Source organism: Tenrec ecaudatus, chromosome 8 (genome assembly GCF_050624435.1).
Source record: "Tenrec ecaudatus isolate mTenEca1 chromosome 8, mTenEca1.hap1, whole genome shotgun sequence".
NCBI classification, from domain to species: domain Eukaryota; kingdom Metazoa; phylum Chordata; class Mammalia; order Afrosoricida; family Tenrecidae; genus Tenrec; species Tenrec ecaudatus.
Genome location: NC_134537.1, coordinates 123,589,107 through 123,611,085, shown reverse-complemented (window position 1 = coordinate 123,611,085; position 21,979 = coordinate 123,589,107).

The following is a 21,979-nucleotide window of genomic DNA, read 5'->3' as shown; positions in this document are numbered from 1 at the left end:
CCTCACAGAAGGTCCACAAGGAAAGACGTCCAGTATATTACCTGTTCCACAGAAGTGAGCTGACCTGAGCCCTCTGTACTCTGTGATGTTCCTTCGTGTTGTAGAAATCTATCACAAGTGTCCTGGTTTTGTTTCTCTAGAGCAGCGGTTCTCAACCTTCCTCAGGCCGCGACCCTGTAATACAGCTCCTCATGTTGCGGTGACTCCCAACCATAAATCTATTTTTATTGCTACTTCATCACTGTCATTTTGCTACTATTATGAATTGTAATGTAAATATCTAATATGCAGGATGTATTTTCATTGTTATAAATGGAACATAATTAAATCATAGTGATTCATCAAAAACAATATGTAATTATATATTGTGAAATACTTATTTCTCATTACAAATAAATGAAATTGAAGCATGGTGTGGCATGGGTAAAAGTCTTCATGCCAGGTACTCATATGTGGGCATTTCTGCATGTGGGCGGACCTGTCTGGAGACATATAAAGAAATGGTGTCTCGGTTTCTAAGACCATTGGAAATAATGTGTTTTCCGATGGTCTTAGGTGACCCCGTGAAAGGGTTGTTCAACCCCCAAAGGGGTTGCAACCCACAGGTTGAGAACCACTGCTCTAGAGAACCCTGCCTAACACAATTGGTATCGGGAGTGGTTCTAGAGAAACAAGATCATAAATATGGGTTTCTCAAATAGGCTCTCCAGCCTGATTAGGTTTAACAGCACTGCTAATGCTGTCTCTACCCCTACAGGCATTCATAAGTCTGCCACTCATCCCAGAGAAGGTGCTGTTTATCCATGGCGAGAAGTCGCAAAGTTAACATCCACAGTATGACCACCGATAGATGACATGCTGGTGAGAGGAGAGGCTCTGGGTGATCGTGTGTTTGACATTTTCCAGAGATTTTAGCAGGATGAGAAGTATATAGGGAAGCTGGTTGGCTGACCCTCCTTACAATAGAAAATGTGATCAAGGAAAGGGGTAATCTCAGAACCTCAGAAGCACGTCTCAAGTGCCGAATAACAGACCTCAAAGCTTCTGCACGCACTACAGAGATTCTTCTCTCCTCTAGTAAAAAAAGAGCTGACATTGCCAAAAACCAAATCCAGAGTCTCATCATAGGAGTAGCTGAATGACAGCATCAGCTGAATTTCAGGTCTAGGACAGTGTCTGACGTTAAAGTGAGGGCATTCATCAGAAAGAATTGGGACCCTGAAACATGGGATGGGAACATATGGGCTGATGATACAAAAGAGGAGAATATTGAGCCCCTAGAGGCAATTGAGCCACTCCAGTCAATAGATCCACCCCTCCCACCTGAGGGAATTCATCCACTATTAGTAAAACAACTCACACCTGAGCAGATTAACCAAAATGTTCAAGCTGAAATGTTAGGTGGGGCTGCATCTATAGCATGGCCTGGGGGAGATGCCTTACAAGATGTCGCTGACGGCCCCCAGGAAACTCCCCCACCACCCATTATTTCCTCTAGACCTGTAATTAGAATTAAGTCTCAGAAAGTTCCTAAAGGCGAGGTTCAGAGGATGATCAAGGAAGAAGTGCGCTCTACTCATAAAGATCTGCTCGGGTTTTCTAATTCCTACAAGCAGAAGCCTGGGGAATATCCCTGGGAATGGTTACTAAGGGTGTGGGACACTGGTGCAAGGAATGCAACATTAGACCAGTCTGGTTTTTTTGTATGGGCCCCTAAGCACAGAGCCTTCTTTCAATGTCTCAGCAAGAGAGGTTAAGAGAGAACCTAATTGCTTATTTGGTTGGTTCACTGAAGCATGGGCTGCCAGATGGCCTAGATTAGATCAATTTAAGGTACTGACCTTCCTTGGACAACTGTAGAAGAAGGCATCCAAAAGCTTAAGGAAATTGATATGTTGGAATGGATCTATCAGAATAATTCCATAGACCCAAAAAAGGGAGCCCCGAGGACAGACCTTTCATCACAACCATAAGAAGCAAGTTTGGGAAGTGGGCCCCACCATCTCTGAAGACTCCTGGGATTGCTACGTTACATACACCAGGATTAACAGTGAGAACCCTGATATTTGCCTCCAATGGGGCTGATTGGGCCCCGTGGTGGTGGGGCAGGTGTCAGCTCTGAATCAACAGACAGGGTGGGCATGGTTATTGTAAGAGATAGCGAGGTTTCCATAGTAATCAAAACAACTTGTCTCCTGTGGACTTATGGCATTGGCTACTTAGCCACTGTGTCCCTACATGGGAAACTTACTAAATATTTATATGATCTATACAGGCAGAAGAAGGCTCGATTGGGTGAACAGCAGAATAGAGTTACGACTACTCAATGAATTCCCAGACTTGAGCCAGTGTACAGCTTCCCAACCCCTTGAATAAGGGGAAGACTGGGTCCCTTTGAAGGAGGACCCTGTTACATCACCAAAGGTTTAGACTGTTAGTCTTTCTTCTAGCCTTCCCCAAAGGGACCTGTGGCCTTTCACGAGAATGATTGTTCATTGGGGGAAAGGAAATAATCAAACTTTTCAGGGATTACTGGACACTGGCTCTTAACTGACACTAATTCCAGGGGACCCAAAATGTTTCAAAGACCCGCCAGTCAGATTGGGATCATACGGAGGTCAAGTTATCCATGGAGTTTTGCTAAGGTACACTTCACTGTGGGTCCAGAGGGTCCCCAAACCCATCCTGTGGTTATTTCCCCAGTTCCAGAATGCATCATTGTAATAGATATATTTAGTAATTGGCAGAACCCCCATATTAGATCCCTGAAACATGGAATAAGGGCTATCATGGTAGGAAAGGCCAAGTGGCCACCATTAGAACTTCCATTGCCTAGGAAAATAGTAAACCAAAAGCAGTACCACATTCCTGGAGGGATTAATGCCACCTTCAAAGACTGGAAGTATTCAGGGGCGGTAATTGCTGCCACATCCCATTTAACTCAACTATTTTGGCCTGTAAAAAAAAACAAACAGTTGGATCCTGGAGAATGACAATGGATTATCGTTGACATAACCTGGTGGTGACTCCAGTTGAAGCTGCCATTCCAGATGTAATTTCATTGCTTGAGCAAATTAATATTTCTCCTGGTACTTGGTACGCAGCTATTGATCTGGCTAATGCCTTCTTCTCAATACCAGAAGCAGTTTGCCTTCAGTTGGCAGGGCCAACGATACACTTTCACAACTCTCCCCCAGAGTATATCAACCGTTCCACCCAGTGTCATTATTTTTTTAATCATTTTATTAGGGGCTCATACTACACTTATCACAATCCACATATACATCAATTGTGTAAAGCACATTTGTACATTCATTGCCCTCATCATTCTCAAAACATTTGCTCTCCACTTAAGCCCCTAGCATCAGCTCATTTTTTCCCCTCCCGCTCTCCCCACTCCCTCATAAACCCTTGATAATTTATAAATTATTATTTTGTCATATCTTGCCCTGTCTGACATCTCCCTTCACCCACTTTTCTGTTTTCCATCCCCCAAGGAGGAGGTCACATGTAGATCCTTGTAATCGGGTCCCCCTTTCCAACCCACTCACCCTCTACACTCCCAGTATCACCACTCACACCACTGGTCCTGAAGGGATCATCCGCCCTGGATTCCCTGTGTTTCCAGTTCCTATCTGAACCAGTGTACATCCTCTGGTCTAGCCAGACTTGCAAGGTAGGATTCGGATCATGATAGTGGGGGCGGGGGGAGGAAATATTTAGGAACTAGAAGAAAGTTGTATTTTTAATTTTTGTTACATCACTCCCTGACAGGCTCGTCTCCTCCCCAAGACCCCTCTACAAGGGGATCTCTGGTGGCCTACAAATGGGCTTTGGGTCTCCACTCCACACTCCCTGCTTCATTCACTATGGTAAGATTTTTTGTTCTGATGATGCCTGATACCTAATCCCTTCAACACTTTGTGATCGCCCCAGCTGGTGTGCTTCTTCCATGTGGGCTTTGTTGCTTCTGAGCTAGATGGCCGCTTGTTTACCTTCAAGAATTTAAGACCCCAGATGCTATCTCTTTTGATAGCCGGGCACCATCAGCTTTCCACCACATTCGCTTATTCACCCTCTTTGTCTTCAGCAGTTGTGTAAGGAAGGTGAGCATCATAGAATGCTAACTTACTAGAAGAAAGTATTCTTGTATTGATAGAGTACTTGAGTGGAGGTCCAATGTCCTTCTGCTACCTTCATACTAAACCTATAAATATATGCACATAGATCTATTTCCCCATCCTCATATATAAATATATTTGCATATGTACATGTCTTTATCTAGACCTCTATAAATGCCCTTTGCCTCCCAGCTCTTTCCTCTACTTCCTTTGACTTTCCTCCTGTCTGACCATCATGCTCAGTCCCCGCCAGGGTTTCAGCAATTCCTCTTGGTTATATTACCCTTGATCATGCCCTATCAGGCCTCCCACACCCACCTCACCACCAATTTGGATCACTTGTTGTTCCCTTGTGCCTGGATTTGTTAACACCACATCCTTTCCCATGTCCCCCTGAAACTGTCAGTCCCATTGTTTTTGCCTCCAGATTGTTCATCCAGCCTATCTTATTTAGACAGACCTGTGGAGATAATAACATGCACAAAGCAAGACAGCAAAACCAAGCAACAATATACAACAAAACAACAACAACAAAACAATGACAAAAAACAAAACAAGACACAACAAGAAAGAAAAGCTTGTAGTTAGTTCAAGGATCATTTATTGGCCTTTAGGAGTGTTTTCCAGTCCAGTCTGTTGGGGCATCACCTCCTGGTCCCAAAGTCCACCTTCAGCATTCCCTCGGGACCTCACCGCTCCATTCCCTTGCTGTTCTGTTGCACCCCCTTAGTGTTTTGCCTTGGTGTGGCGGGATCAGATCGGACACAATTCCCACACTGTGTCTTTGGTGTTGTCCCCTGTAGGACTATGGGCCAGTGAGGGACGTCGTGTCTCATAGTGGGGTTGGCCATATGGTCCTCTCTGTTGATTGGCTGCTCTAATTGGGGTCATCGTCTTCAAGGCCTGGTGGGCCAGGATATGCTCCACTCTCTCCTCCTCCCCCTTCATCTGCTCCCATGTGCTCTGATCAGATATGTCCCTCTCCCAGAGCTGCAGATTCAATGCTGTCTTTTTAAATAAATTCTTCTGGGGGGAGGGGCAGGTGTCCACTTAGTATTTGGGATTGGGGCTGGTGCCCCAGATTTCCCTACTGGTTCCCTACTCCACGCTGGCATGTTGCTTTCACATCTTGGAGCACCCTGTGCCATTATTTGGTCTGAAGGGAACTTGAGTCCTGTCACTTCTGTAAATTGTCGCTCTCATCCAGGCCTCATGGTGACGCATGGTGACACATGGTGAGGTGTGCAGTCTCCATCGTGAGCTGGGCATTGTCTGACCCAGAGAGTCATAAAGTCGGACGTGCTCAGCAACACTCCACTGTTAAATGGAAGTGACATATATAAGATATACATAATATATAAGCTACATTATATAACTTATATATATAATATTTATATATATAAGAGGAAAAATTAGGAGCTAATACCAAGGACTCCAGTAGAAAGAGGGTGTTTTCATGGCAGGAAGTGTGCCCACCCTGAGCCCACCACACTGAGGCGAGACACTGAGGACATGCAACGGGGCAACAAGGGGAGCAGAGCAATGAAGTCCCCAGGGAGCACCAAAAATAGACTGCAGGGAAAGGGTGTGGCACCCTATCAGACTTGACTGGAAAACACTCATAAAGGACAACAAATAGACCTTGAACTCTTCATAGGCTTTTTTTGTCATTGTCTTTTTGTTGTTGTAGCTGTTGTTTTATTTTCTATTGTTGCTTTTTTGTGCTCCATCTTGTGTTTGTGCATATTGTTGTTGCTGCATGTCTATCTGGATAGGATAGGCTGGATAAACAAGCTGGAAGAGTACAATGGGACGACAGTTCCAGGAGGACATGGGAGACGGGGAGGCAGGGAAAGGAAGTGGGTTTTAACAGACCCAGGGACAAGGGAACAACAAATGACCTAGAGTCAATGGCAAGGAGGGTGGAGGAGGTCTGGTGGGGCTTGATCAAGAGCAATGTAACTGAGAAGAATTCCTCAAACCCAAATGAAAGCTGAACATGATAGTGGGCAAGAGGAAAATAAAAGGAAATAGAGGAAAGAAGTAGGAGACAAAGGGCATTTATAGAGGTCTAAATACAGGCATGTACATATGTAAATATATTTATATATGATGATGGGTAGATAGATCTATGTGCATATATTTATAGGTTTAGTATTAAGGAAGCAGATGGACAGGGGGCCTCTACTCAAGCACTTCCTCAACACAAGAACACTTTGTTCTAATAATCTGGCACTATGAGATGCTCACCCTACCGACACAATCACTGAAGACAAAGCGGGTGCATAAGCAAATATTGTGAAGAAAGCTGATAGTGTCCAGCTAAAAAAAAGATATAGTGTCTGTGGTCTTAAAAACTTGAAGATAAAAAATGGCCATCTAGCTAAGAAGCAACAAAGTCCACATGGAAGAAACACACCAGCTTGTGTGATCATGAGGTGTCAATGAGACCAGGTATCAGGCATCAAAGACCCAGAGCAAAAAATCATAATGTGAATGAGCAGGGGAGTGCGGAGTGGAGACCCAAAGCCAATCTGTAAGCAGTTGGACATCCCCTTACAGAAGAGTTGTGGGGAAGAGACGGGCCAGTAAGGTTGCAGTGTTGCACCGATGAAACATACAGCTTTCCTCTGGTTCTTTCATACTTCCCCCGCCCCCCACCCCCAAACCCAATATCATGACCCTAATTCTCCCTTACAAATCTGCCTAGACCAGAGCGTGTACATGGGTACAGATAAGAACTGGAAACACAGGGAATATTGGACAGCTAAACTACTCAGGAACAATATTGAGAGTAGCCATACCAGGAGTGGAAGGGGAAGGTGGAGAGAGAACGGGGGAACCGATCACAATAATCTACCTATAACCCCCTCCCAGGGGAATGGACAAAAGACAAGGGGGTTGGGGGAGATACTGGACCGTGCAAGACATGAAAAGTATAATAATTTTCCCACATGGAAGAAGCACACCAGCCTGTGCGATCACGAGGTGTCGAAGGGATCAGGTATAAGGCAGCATCAGAACAAAAAAATCTTACCATAGTGAATGAAGGGGGAAGTGTAGAGTGGAGACCCAAAGCCCATTTGTCGGCCGCTGGAGATCCCCTGACAGAGGGGTCTAGGGGAGGAGATGAGTCAGTCAGGGTGCCATGTAGCACCGATGAAGAGTACAGCTTTCCTCCAGTTCCTAAATGCTTCCTCTCCCCTAACTACTATGATCCGAATTCTACCTTGCAAGTCTGGATAGAGCAGAGGATGTACACTGGTGAAGATAGGAGCTGGAGGCACAGGGAAACCAGGGTGGATAATACTTTCAGGACCAGTGGTGTGAGGGGTGGTGCTGGGAGGATGGAGGGTGAGTGGGTTGGAAAGAGGGAACCGATTACAAGGATCTACATGTGACCTCCTCCCTGGGGGACAGACAACAGAAAAGGGGGTGAAGGGAGACACTGGACAGGGCAAGATATGACAAAATTATAAATTATCAAGGGCTCATGAGGGAGGGGGGAGGAGGGAGGGAGGGGAATAAAGAGGACTTGATGCCAGGGGCTTAAGTAGAGAGCAAATGCTTTGAAAATGATGAGGGCAAAGAATGTACAGATGTGCTTTATACAATTGATGTATGTATGGATTGTGATAAGAGTTATATGAGTCCCTAATAAAATGTTTTATTAAAAAGAAAATATAATTTGTAAATTATCAAGGGTTCATTAAGGAAGAAGGGAGGGGAAGGAAGGGGGAAACTGAGGAGCTGATACCAAGGGCTCAAGTGGAGAGAGAATGCTTTGAAAACAATGATGGCAACATATATAATGTATTTGAGAGAATGGGTTGCTATAAGAGTTGCATGAGCCCCCAATAAAATGATTTTTTAAAAAGAAAGAGGTGTTTTGAAAATGATGATGGCCACAAATGTACAAAATGGTTCACACAATGGATGGATGTATGGACTGTGATAAGAACTGTATAATACCTCAATAAAATGAATTTTTAAAAAGAAAACTCATGCTGGGTTTACGGATAACTCTACACGATATGTGGGTGCTACTCATAAGAGGACAGAAATAGCACTACAGCCCCTTTGTGGGATCTCCCTAAAGGACAGTGGGAAAGGGAAATTCTCCCAATGGGGAGAACTTTGAGCAGTGCACCTGGTCATTCAGTTTGCCTGGAAGGAGAAATGGCCAGATGTGAGACTGTATACTGATTCATGGGCTGTGACTAATGGCTTGGCTGGATGGTCAGGCAATTGGAAGGAACATGATTGGAAAATTGGTGACAAGGAGGTGTGGGGAAGAGGTATGCGGAAAGACTTCACTGAATGGGCCAAGAAAGTAAAGGTAATCATGTCTCATGTGAACGCTCACCAAAGGGTTGCCTCTGAAGAGGAGGACTTTAACAATTAAGCGGATAAAGTGACACTTACACTTGGAGACTAATCCTCCTCTTTCTTTGGCTACTCCTGTCATCACCCAATGGGCACATGAATAAAGTGGACGTGGTGGCAGGGATGGAGGTTATGCATGGGCACAGTAACATGGACTTCCACTCACCAAGGCTGACTTGGCCACTGCCACTGCTGAATGCCCCATCTGCCATCAGCAGAAGCCAATATTGTGTCCAAGATATGGGACCGTTTCTTGGGGAGATCAATCGGCAACCTGGTGGTAGATTGATTACATAGGACCACTTCCATCATGGAATGGGCAGCATTTTGTTCTTGTTGGAATAGACACCTACTCTGGATATGGATTTGTCTTCCCTGAACACAATGCTTCTGCCAAAACTACCATTTGTGGACTTACCATTTGTGTGCCTTATCCACTGGCATGGCATCCCACATAGCATTGCTTCCGATCAAGGAACTCACTTCACAGCAAAGAAAGTGCGGCAATGGGCCCATGCCCATGGAATCCACTGGTCCTTTCATGCTCCTCATCAGCCTGAAACAGCTGGAATGATAGAACGATGGAAAGACTCCTAAACACACAATTATGACACCACCTAGGTGGCAACAACTTGCAGGGCTGGGGCAATGTTCTCCAGGAAGCTGTATATGCTCTAAACCAGCAGCCAATATATGGTGCTGTGTCTCCAATAGCCAGGATTCATGGGTCCAGGAACCAAGGGGTGGAAGCTGGAGTGGCACCACTCACTATTACTCCTAGTGATCCAATTGCAGCACTTTTGCTTCCTGTCTAGGTAACCCTGTGCACTTCAGGCCTGGAGGTCCTGGTCCCGAAGGAAGGAACTCTCCCACCAGGAAACACAGCACGGATTCCACTGAACCTGACAGCTGAGAATGCCCCCTGGTCACTTTGGGCTTCTCATGACCTTGGATCAACAGGTCAGGAAGAGTGTCATTCTATTGAGTGATGTGATTGATCCTGATTACCAAGGAGAAATTGGACTGGTGTTACATAATGGAAGTAAAGAAGAATATGTCTGGAATCCAGGAGCTCCCATAGGCCGTCTCTTAGTGTTACCATGCCCTGTGATTAAAGTAAATGGTAAGATATAGCAACCCAATCCTGATAGGATGTATAATGACTCAGTTCCCTCAGGACTGAAGGTCTGAGTCACCCCACCAAACAAAGAACCATGGCCAGCTGAGGTGCTGGCTGAGGGCAAAGACAATACAGGATGGGTAGCAGAAGAAGGTAGTTCTACCTATCAGTTACGACCATGTGATCAATTGCAAAAGTGAGGTTTGTGATTGTCAGTATTGCTTCTTTATATGCACTTATTGAATAGCTTTCCTTTGTTTATGTATGATGTACCAGGCACAATTATATCCAGAGTGTTTTCATTTATATGTATGATAGATTTATGAGGTTAGGTATGTGATTTCATTAATGTCTGGAAATTATATATGGCTAAAGAATTATGTATAGATACCAAGTTGGCAAGGGGTGGACTGTGATTGTTAGATTTATTGTGCCAACCTGGCTAATAGGAACATGTGTGATTAATCAGGTTGCAAGTTGATTGGAGAGCAAAGAGATAAATGGCTTGGCAAAACCTACCCACCCCCCTTGCTCTCTGATGATCGGACCAGTGTGCGGCTGTTTTAGCTAGTTCTCTGCCTCAACTTGTGAGCTACACTACCTGTGGGACAGCCAACCTATGTACTGTATCACTAGAACTTGAGGTTCATTTGAGACCTGCTTTGCCATGCTGTTGGTGTGTACATTGCTTGAGCTTGAGGCTGGTGGATCCTGTGGTCTTGCATTACTTGAGGTCAATATCCCATCTGGGCCTATTTTGCTAAGCTTCTGAGCTACTGACTGTTGGTTAGCTGCCCTGCTGTTTGCTGCCTGTGAGCAGGCTCTGCCTGCATTGCTCGAGAGAAGGTTCAGCTGTCTGCTTCCTTGACCTTGTACCTGGCAGCCTTTGTGAGATGAAGGACTACCAATATATTAACTGTTCCACAGAAGTAAGTTGAACTGAGCCCTCTGTACTGTTGTGTGGACTAATTAGCTGCTATATTCCTTCATGCTGTATAAATCTGTCAATAGATAGATAGATAGATAGATAGATAGATAGATAGATAGATAGATAGATAGATAGATAGATTAATAAGTGTCCTGGTTTTGTTTCTACAGAGAATCCTGCCTAACACAGAAGGGATAAGTCAGTCAGGATGCAGTATAGCACTGATGAAACACACATTCCTCTAGTTCAGTGGTTCTCAACCTTCCTAATGCTGTGACTCTTTAATACAGTTTATCATGTTGTGGTGACCCCAACCATAAAATTATTTCATTGCTACTTCATAACTGTAATTTTGCTACTGTTATGAGTCAGGAGACCCCTGTGAAAGTGTTGTTCAGCCCCCAAAGGGGTCACAGCTTACAGGTTGAGAACTGCTGCTCTAGTTCTTTAATGCTTCCTCCCCCCACTATCATGACCCAGTTCTTGTTTGCAAATCTGGCTAGTCTGGAGTGTGTACACTGGTACAGATAAGAGCTCCCGATACGTAAAATCCAGGACAGATAGTCCCTCCAGGAACAGTAATGGGAGTATTGATACCATGAGGATAGGGAAAAGGGGGGGGGGGAGAAGGGGTAGTAAGGGGAATCTTTTCCATGATTGACATATAACACAGATTGACAAACAAGAGAAACATGGGTTAAAGAAGAAAGTGGATGGTGTAAAATATGAAAATAATAATAATTTATCAAGGATTAATGAGGAGGGAAACAGAGGAGGGAGGGAAGAGAGAGAAGCTTTTGGTAATCCATTCTTTTTTTTAGAAGATCTCCTGTTTTGAAAGCCTCTACAAGTCTCTCTTAACACACTGCCCTTGAACCCACAACTGGGTTTCTCTCATGCACTAAGACTCTGCTTCCAGTTCCACTCCGGGACATTTCCCTCAAAAGTCCTTTGCAAAAAGATTTGCTCTCTCTGATCCTAGCGATCATCACACCCACGGAACTGATTGTGAGCTCTATAGCAACTTAATTCATAATCCCATGGACTGTGTACATAGCTTCCAAGTGTCCTAGTCCATTTCTTTAAGAGCTATGGAAGTGTTCCATTTCCATTGTGCAAAGTGAACTAGAGTTTTAGCATAAACACAAGGCAGCCCCTGAGTGTGTAGACATGGCAGAAAGTGAACTCTGCTTTTGGCATGAGCCCCAATTAGGCCATATTCCACCTGGAGACCATGTCATTTATTCAAATGAAGACACTGAGCCTTTGAGATTAAAACTGGAAAGGGACTCTCCAGGTATAGAGAGATACATCCATCTGGTTCAGTTGTACTTTCGAGTGTCCTTGTGTGATGGATGAAATAACCTTCCCTAACATATATGTTGAAATAATAACCCTAGTTCCTGTGATCCTGGTTTTGCTTGGAAAAGGGGTCTTTGACGATCTTTTCAGTTAGTATGAGGACCTACCAGAATAGTGGTGTCCCATAAAAGAGAACCGAAACTAAGAAGTGAACAGAGGGAAGCAGTCCAGGGAGTTTATGGAGTCCGTCTGCATCTGCAAGCCAAGGTATGCCTGGGGTTACCTGATGGTGAGAGAAACAAAGATCTCTCCCAGAGCCTTTAACAGAAATATGGCTGTGCCAACACCCTAAAACCAGACTACTAAACTCCAGAATTGCATGCCACTCCATCTGTGGTACCTCATGATCATAGCCTTGGGTTGTTAATCCACCATGTGTCCTCCCCACAATAGCTAACATCACTCCTTGGCCTGAGAAGGGGGTGACAGGCCCTCCTGCCCCACCCCTACATCTGATTGTCTGGCATAAGCACGGATGAGACTTCCTTATTTTAAACCCCGTCACTGAGATAAAGTGAGAACGACCCTGTCTTAGTAGCATCTAGGATTATGAAAATTAAACCCAGAAAATGTCCCAAATCTCCCTGGTCTGTGTTACAAAGGACATCACTGTCCATTTCAGGTGGCGGCTTATTCAGAGAACATGGTCTGAACTCCTCCAACCTAGAGTCATCTCACACTCAAAGTTCTGATGAAAGAAAGAGAAGAGAGGCATCCTCTCCTGCCTCTTCAGGAACCGCGGAGTTGGACAGCGACCTCCCTGTTCCATTGGGGGCACCTCTCTGAGCCTTGTGATCCTGTCCTGGATCCCTGCTGTGGGATCCTGCCCACCACCGTCTCCTTCCTGAAGCCACCTGCACCCTGTCCCTAAGAGCCCGTGTTCTCTGAGCTCTCCCCTCCCTTTCTGATGACTCCTTCCTGGCAGATAGCTTTCACCCGCCCTTCATCCATCCACTGTCCCAGGACTCTGTCCTCTGCCCCAGAGGTACCCTTTACTCCATTCTTAAGTGAGTTCAACCACTCTCATGATCTATTATTGGTCCCTGCAGGCTGATGCAAATTTTTTTTAATCCATGGCCTTTTGTTTCATCGCTGAGCCGTCTTTTGGGTCCATTTATGGAGTGTGCATCTATACGTTCAAATCTCTGCCTCCCAGCATAATCATCTTCTTCTATTTGCCCTTCCCAACATACTAAGTACCTGTCCCCACAAAGGATCTTGCCTTCCTCTTTATTGTCAATCTCAATTACTTAATGGAGTCACCACCCTGTCCATTCCCAAACCAGAAATAGAGCAACCACTCTCCCTGTTTATGTCTTACCTTGATTTGATCTTAAAGGAGCCCCGGGGGCAATATTGGGTAAGCACTGAACTGCTACTCACAGGCCTGCAACTCAAACCCACACTAGCCGAGGCGCTCTGCTCCAGTAAAGATTTACAGCCTCAGAAGCCCTGCACAGAGTGGCTGTGAGTTGGAATTGGCTCAACAGCTGTGGGTCTTTAAGAATCTTCCCCAAGTCCTGCTGGTTTTACATCTTACCACATCTCTCGGCTCACCCCTCAACCGCACATAGGACCCCATCATCCGTACCTGACCCTCTCTGACGTAAAAATTAGACTCCTTGTCACCAAGACTGCCTGCCCCTCCATTTGTCTTCTACCACACTCTCCCTCACAATTCATGACTACATGGTGAATTCCTAAGACCAGTGTGCTAACTCGTGCCTTTGTGACTTCCTTTTCTGAGTGGGCTAACCTCTTGCTCAGTGTAGTGAGTTGAATGGTAGCCTCCAAAAGATACATCCACCCAGAACCTGTGAATGTGGCAGTATTTGGGAAAGGGGTCTTGGGAGATGTACCCAGGGTCTTAAAATGTGATCATTGTGGATTATCTGCGTGGACGCTAAATCCAATATCAAAAGTCCTTATGAGAAGAAAAGACAGACAAGGAGAAAGGGTGTGCAGAGAAGGAGAGGTGAAGAAAGTGGAGAGACTGACCTTTCAGGAGGTGTGATCCGGCTATTGCTCTAACGTCTCCCTTCTTATATTGTGGGGGACCACACCTCTGTTGCTCTAAGCTTCGAAGTTGTGGTGATTTGGTAATAGCACTGGCACTGGAAAGCGCATGCTCTCCCTTTTCAGGAGTCAAGTTAAGCTTCATCGCCATCAGCAAGTTCTTCCCGTGGGATCCCTCACTGTCCACTCCCCTCTCAGCTAAGTACTTCCGACTCTCTTCCCATGTCTGCCTGAGTCCATGAGTTCCTGAGAGTGACTGGGTTCTGTTCCCCTTAGAACAGGAGGATCCAGCACTGTCCTTGGGATACAGATGCTCAACCAGACCAGCACAGAAAACCCCATCCCTCCATGAGCCTCCCCTAGGCAATTACTAACCCAGTGACTATCTCTATAGACAAGTCTATCCTGGATTTCATATACATATATATGTGTGTGTGTATATATACACACACACAAAACACAAACAGGAAGCAAGAAAATGACAAAACAGGGGGAAAAACCTCAGTGGAAAAGAATGCAGAAAACCCGAAACACTGAAACAACTTTAAAATGAGTGAGAAGGGAGATCAAATGAAAGTGTGCTATATTTAAACTGAACTACCTGTGCGGTAATAGCCTTTACAATGGTCTCTGTCAGATGGCAAAGCTAGCCACACCTGGTCTGTGGTCAGAGGGACTCACTGGAGGCTTAATCCAGGTGAGAACCCAACAGTTGGACTTGGAGCTTCTACTCTCATCCAGAGCCTCCTGCAAACCAGGTGGTCAGCATTTAAGTTCTGACACCCTTCCCTCCTTTGCATCTGTTTGTTATTGTTTAGAATTTGTGCGCTTCTTCCATGTGGACTTAGCTGACACCTCGCTTAGATGGCTGCCTGTTGAAAGTCCAGCCATTAAAACCCCAGACACGATTCTTTCTGACAGCCAGGCACCATCTGGTTTCTTCCTGGCACTTCGCTTTGGCATCCATATCTTTAGTGATCTCTTCATGAGGGGAAGTAGCGTGACTATAAGAATGAATTGTTCATTCATACATCTCTGGTTTATATATGTCTCAGGCTCACTTTAGAGACATCATTATTAGTTTATGATGTGAACATTATAAATCAATCCCATGGGACATAAGGTAATTCTATTGATAGTGTCATTAATTTAGCCAAAAGAAATGGAATTTAAAATACTTCTGGGGAAACGAAATTATACAAGTATAGGCTACTGTTTCCTATATGAATTGTTGACTTGTACAGATTAGACTCTTAATGACACGAACAATGAGGGTTCGTGAAAGGGCAAAGCTTTCAACGACACTCATTCTCAAAGACAGAACTATGCCTACTAGACTAGTACATGTCATAAGGAAGCAAGAATAGCATTTATAGATAAACATATGGTAGTCCCAGGCCACTATTCATTGGACACCCTCAAAGCAAGATATCCAAACCAAAGTCCAGTGACCACCAAATCCATAACCTTGGGAGAGCAGTCATCTGTTTCTTCTCAAATTAGGCCCTTTCGACCTTACGTGCAAGGGAGTATATCAATTGCATTAAGGACCATTATTTAGATCAGGAGATTTCCCTGAGTCTTTCTGCTGGGTCCAAGATAATAATCACAAGGGTCTTTATAAGAGAGAAGTAAAGGGAGATTTGACACATGTAGGAGGCAAAATAACCATGGAGGCAGAGATCAGCATGAAGGACTAACTGTTGGCAATCACTAGAAATGGTTGCCTTCCCAGACAAGAAACAGATTTACCCCTAGATCTAGAGAGAGGGCAGCCGTGCCAATACCTTGACTTTGTTCCCAAATCCCAAGCTCAGTGTTATCAACACAGCCAGACAGGACACAGTAGGACTGCTTTCTATGAGCAGACAGATTCATCTTTCTCCCAATGAGTGGCTAGTGGGTTTGAATTGTTCCACTGACTTTGTGGTTAGGAGTCAAATGCTTAATGTATGGTGACACCAAGGTTCTTTTTAGTTCAGCCTGGTGATATAGATTTCAGACTTCTGGCCTCCAGAACTGTGAGAGAATAGATTTTGGTTGTGTTACGTCACCAACTTTATGGTCCCTTTTACAGCAACCATGACAAACCAGTACACCAAACCTCCCCAAAGGATCTCCATCCCAAAATTAGTTTTCTCGACAGTTGCCTTTAGTGTTAGGGATGGACAATGTCTGCTTGTATTAATTCTCCCTGTAAGAGCCCCTTAGTACTCTCAGAGGCAATTCGTTTTTTTTTTTTTTCATGAAAATCTAACTCCTCACGTTGGTGTCTGAATGGCGTTGTCAGGTGCCAACGAGCTGGCTCTGCCCCCTAGAAGCCCTCTGCACAATGGAACGAAGTGCTGCCCGGTCCTGCGCCACCCATCTCATTGCTCCTGTGCCTGAGCCACTGGTGCAGCCACCGTGCCAATTCATCGCGTTGAGGGCCTTCTTTTCGCCACTCCTCGACTTTACCAAACATCATGGCCTCCTCCAGGGACTGGTTCCTCCTCACAATATGTCTGAAGTATGTAAGGCAGTTTTGCCATCCTTGCCTCTAAGAAGTATCTGGCCTTAATTCTTCCAAGATAGATCCATTTGTCCTTTTAGCAGTCCACAGTACTTTCTGTATTCTTCTCCGGCAGCACAATTCCAAAGCGTCCATTGTTCTATGGCCTTCGTTATTCAATGTCCAACTTCCACATGCACATGAAGCAATGGAGAAGACCACCGCTTCCATCAGGCTCAGCTTAGAGCCTCAAAGTAACATCCTTGTCCTTCAGTACTCTAAAGTGGCCTGGTGTAACAGATTTGCCTAATGAAAAATACCTTTTGACAGCTACATGTGGATGCAAGTAAGACACAATCCTTGGCAACTTCAACCTTTTCCCCATTTATCATGATGTTACCTATCGGTCCAGTTGTGAGGATTCCGATCTTCTTTACATTGAGTTGTAGTCCACACTGAAGACTGTAATCTTCGATCATCATCGGCAATTGCCTTAAGTCCTCCTCACTTTCAACAAGCAAGGTGATGTCATCTGTGTATTGCAGGTTGTTAATAAGCCTTCCTCTGATCCTAATGCCACACTCTTCATATAAGCCAGCTTCTCTGATAATTTACTCAGCATACAGATTGAACAAGTATGGTGAATTGATACATCCCTGACGCATGCCTTTCCTGATTTTAAACCATGCAATATTCCCTTGTTCTTTTCACACAACTGCCATGCACAGGTTTGATCCACGCACAAGTTTTTCATGAGCACAATGACGAGTTCTGGAGTTCCCATTCTTCTCAAGGCTGTACAAAGTTTCTTATGGTCCACACAGTCAAATGCCTTTGCCTAGTCAATGAAACACATGTAAGCTTCTTTCTGGAATTCTGTTTTGAGCCAAAATCCATCTGACATCAGCAATGATCGCCCTTGTTCTACATCCTCTTCTGAACACAGCCTGGACTTCTGGCAGCTCCCTGTCAATCCTTGTTGTAAATGCTGTTGGATGATCTTAAGTAATATTTTACTTGTGTGAGATATCAATGATATTGTTCTATCGTTTGAGCATTCCGTTGAGTCACCTTTCTTTGGAATGGGCACAAATATGGATCTTTCCAGACCGTTGGCCAGGCAACTGTCTTCCAAATTTCCTGACATAGAAGAGCCAGTGCTTCCAGTGCTTCTTCAGCTTGCTGAAATATTTCAGTGTGTATTCTGTCAGTTTCTGGCTAATGCATTCAGGGCAGTTTGAACTTCTTCCTTCAGCACCAGAGGCTCTTGCTCATCTGCTACCGCCTGAAATGGCAGCCTGTCTAATTGATAGAATTCATGAAAAGAAACTAAGGGAACTGCAATGTGAAGCAGTAGGGAGTAATTTGAAGCTGATAGACCATTGGTCCTGCTTAGGGGTTGGTGGTCTTTCCCCAAGGGCTATCATCTTAGTCAGGTTCTTCTTTCTACACAGAGGAATTTAAAGATATTCCAAATCTATGGATATTCCAATTTACAAATATCCCAAAAGCTCTATGTTTACTCTCAGTGGTTCTAATGTCACCCAGCTTGGTGCCTTGCATGACAAATGATGTTCCTAGTGGTAACTGAATGATGATGGCAGCTGTCTGTGGTCCCCAGAGAGGGCAGGATGGAGCTGGGTCGTCACCTGCATGCACAGATTGGCTGTATGTCAGATGCCTGTAACTTGATTACTGCCCATGGAATGGCGCCCCCGATTAGCACCACTGTCAATTACAGTTCTACTTTTTGCCTCAGGTCCCCTACTATTTGCTACAATTCACATTCATTTCCTATTTTCAGTAACAAGTACCTATTCTATTAAAATTAGCTCTTTAAAACTAATGGAATCTATATGCAAAGTGGGAACTCAGCTCCCTCACCACACTGAGCTCCTCTGTGAATCAATGGCCTCGGTGATAGCTTCTGGGTGGTTGCTCGAGTTAACGAAGTAAAAACTGTTATAGTCAACCCGAAGAGAAGAGCCAATCATCTAGAAAAAGCAACGCCCATCATGGACACAATTCTCAGCACCTGCAATGTACCATCTAAGGGCAGCTCATATCAAACCATGAGAAGCATCACCTTCACCCACCCTGCAGTTTCCCTAGAAGCATTCTTTCTCGGTCTTTGCTATAACGATCTTCCTCTACTTAGCCCTTTTAAAAGCCCCAATGTGTATTGTCAAATATGATCGTTTGGGGTCCTACAAGAACTAGTTCCAGGATGATTGCTAAAATAATCCTACATAATAATCAGCATCTCTATAGGTTCTCTTTCCTTCACCAAAAAGATACCCACTGCCTTCAGGACACGCAGGAAATAGCTCATTGTATATCGAAAAAGACGATACTTCATTCAAATGCCATACAAAACAGTTAAATGCGCAGTGCTGGGGGAGAGAAATCACCATGTTCCTGGGAAGCCCTGACATTGAAGCCGTTCATTAGCTTGTCAAGATGATCTGAGAGGAGATTAGTGGAGGCTGCTAAACCAAGTTCTGCCGTTCGAACCCCCCAGGTGCTCCAAGAGGGAAAGGCAAGGCTTTCAGGTCCCACAAATGTCAGAAATCCACAGGGGCAGTTCCACTCTGCCCTCTAGAGTCACTATGCATCAGAATGGACTCCATGACAACGAGTTGGATTTTAAGTTGGTCCGAAAGTTCCCTTCCTCTTTCCTCTCCCACTGTCCTTCGGGAGTGGTCCTGCCTCCTGAGACTTGTCCCTCAAGGAGCCATCAACTTTACACGTTTGGATGAAGTGTGCAGGAAGAACTGGGGACATTGTTAAAATGAAGATCCTGATTCCATCGACGTGCCCGAGTGATGCAAATGGTTAAACCTCTTGGTGGACAAAGGTAAGTTTGAAGTCGAGTCCACCCAGAGGCACATCAACAGAACGCCCTAGCAAGAGCCACCAAAGTATGAGAGTTGCTCAACACTTGATGGAGCACCGTGCTATTCGGATGCCAATGGGGTCACTACGTGGCGTCTGAAAACACGTCACTGCTCCTCATTTGGAATGAGCTCCCAGGTGTTGCCAAGGCTGGTGGTCCCCGAACCACATTTTGTGTCTCATGCAATTGTGGCACTTGGTTGTTACTTAAAACGAAACCAAAGGCGGATGGTACCCATTCCTACTGGTGCTATTGCAAGACAGTGGGTGTGTCACATTGCAAGACTAGCCTCCAAAGGGAGAGAAGGCAAACCCACGGACGTTGTGGGTTGGTGGCAGTGTAACTGTGGTTTCAGTGCTGCTGTCTCATGGATCACAATGTCTGGTATAACTCTGAAAAAAGAGTGGAAAGGCAAGTCAAACAGATAAACACGCCTACGCTGCTTTAGACAGAGACAAAGAAGGTTCAGATGAAAGATGAGAGAGACCATCCCTACGACAGACACCGGGTTCCACATGTCTCTGGGGTCCTTTCAGTTCTGGGGTTGAGATGTCAACCATGCTGTGTGTCCAGATGTGTTCCTTCGGCTGTGGGGGCAGCAGACCGTCCCGGAGCCCTCTCACCCTCAGCCTGCACTGACAAGCACTGCAGTGGTTGTTGGCTTCAAGGATGACTATTGGCAGTTAAAGCCCAGAGCAGTCAGCATGCTGGGGAAGAGAAAGCCCAGAAAAGTAGCCAACCCAAGGGGATATCTGCTGCCCTGGCTGCTACAATGGGCATTAAGAGAGGCTGTTGTGTTGAAGCTTGTATGGAGGCAATAAACACAAATGTTTTCTTTCTATTCGAAGATCAGCCTGTGGAAGGCAGGGCCATGTCTTCCTGTTTGGCGCCCACCCCCGGACACACAGTCAGCTCTGTTATCCCGTGGACCGGTGAGAAGTGGGGAAGAGGAAGAAAGACTGGCCCAGGATACAGCCCCACCCACACAAGGCTGGGACAGGAGAATGCTGGCCAGTCTTGAATCACAGTGTCCCGGGCTCAGCTTTCTTTCAGAATGAAAAAGAGAAAACAGTAACCTGAGGCATTCAACCAGGGGTTCTGGTGTCACTGGCTGCTAAGTTCAAGGGCAGCAGTTTGAAACCACCAGCCTCTCTGAGCTAGAAGCATGAGGCTTTCTACGCTCCTAAAGATTCTCGGTCTCCAGAACCCTCAGGGGAAGTTCTACCCTTTCCTGCAGAGTCACGAAGAGTTGGCACCGACTCGGTGGCATCGAGTTTGCTTTGGTTTGGTTTGATTCGAGGCATTCAGCAACCTCAAAGTCACCCAGCAAGGTAACCAATACTAAGTGTAATACTTTGTGGAGGCAGCTCATAGTGATTCCTGGGGCAAGAGTTTTTGTCTCCCTAGGGCTCTTCAGATCCTCAACTGGCCAGGGAGCGTTGGTTTCATCCTCCCCGGCTCCTATCAGATGGAGCATCCTGCATCCTACATTTTGGGACGCACCTCCAGGAATTGAACCACAGTCTTATGTGCCTTCAAGTCTTCCCTTCCCAGAACCTCAGGAGCACAGAGGGGTCCGTAACACTCAGGTGTCCCCCGTTCTCTAAAGAGGGTCCAGAAGACCCCCCACTGCGTATTGGAGTTGTGCAGTGGTGTGGGAGGGGCTGGGAGTGGGGAAGACTTGCACACTCCCCCCTAACCCCCACAAGTATTTGGTCCTAGAGCAAGCAATTTGACTGAAATCCCCCTGTACCCACTAGATCCTTCCATTGCCCCTGCCCCTGCCCAAGCTCACATATCTTCATCTCTGAACTTGAGACTGAAGACAAGTGAATTCAACTGTGATTGTTTGGAAGCTGTGCCTAACAGTCAAAGTGGTGCAACAAGAGCAGTCATGAACATAACAATACTTATTGTCCGCAGTTATAGACAGACTGCTCCGTGGCTGCTCTTTCTCCAACAGAGGTCCTTAGACATCAGGACACCAAACCCAGACTAATCTTTAAGGACCCCTGTTGATGCCGTGGGTCAAGCACTGAACCACCAGCTGGAAGGTCAGCTGTTCAAATCCACGGGCCACTGCATGGGCAAAAGATGAAGCTGTCTGCTCCCATAAAGATTTACAGTCTCAGAAACCCTATATAAGGCCATAAGTGGGAACCACAGAGCCGGTGGCAGGGGATGGGTGGGTGTGGGACTGGAATTTCTAAGCAGCTTTACATCGTAGTTCATCTTGGAGTGTGAGGTCAGCATCCAAATGGCTGGAAAGCAGCTCTGAGGAGGGGTGACCAGTCTTTTGCAGCGTCGATCACCTGCTGCAAGAGGTTGCACTCAAAGACCCCAACTCATTTCCCAACTTTGGGTTGATTTCACAAAATTCAGGAGACATTATTTTGGTTTTCTCAGAGCAGAAAGCTTTCTCAGGGATGAGAATAAACTTTGAAATGAATGAAAGATCACACAGCACCCCCACCCTCCAAATTCCTAAACCCTATGAGGGTGACTGCAGAGGAAATTCCCAGACAAAATAGCATCACTCAATGAGTGGTCAGGTGTGTTAGTCTGGGTTGACTAGAAAAATAAATTCGTAGACACTCATGTGTGTATAAAAAAGAGCTTTATCTACAAGAGCAATTGAATATTGAGAAAACATCTCAGC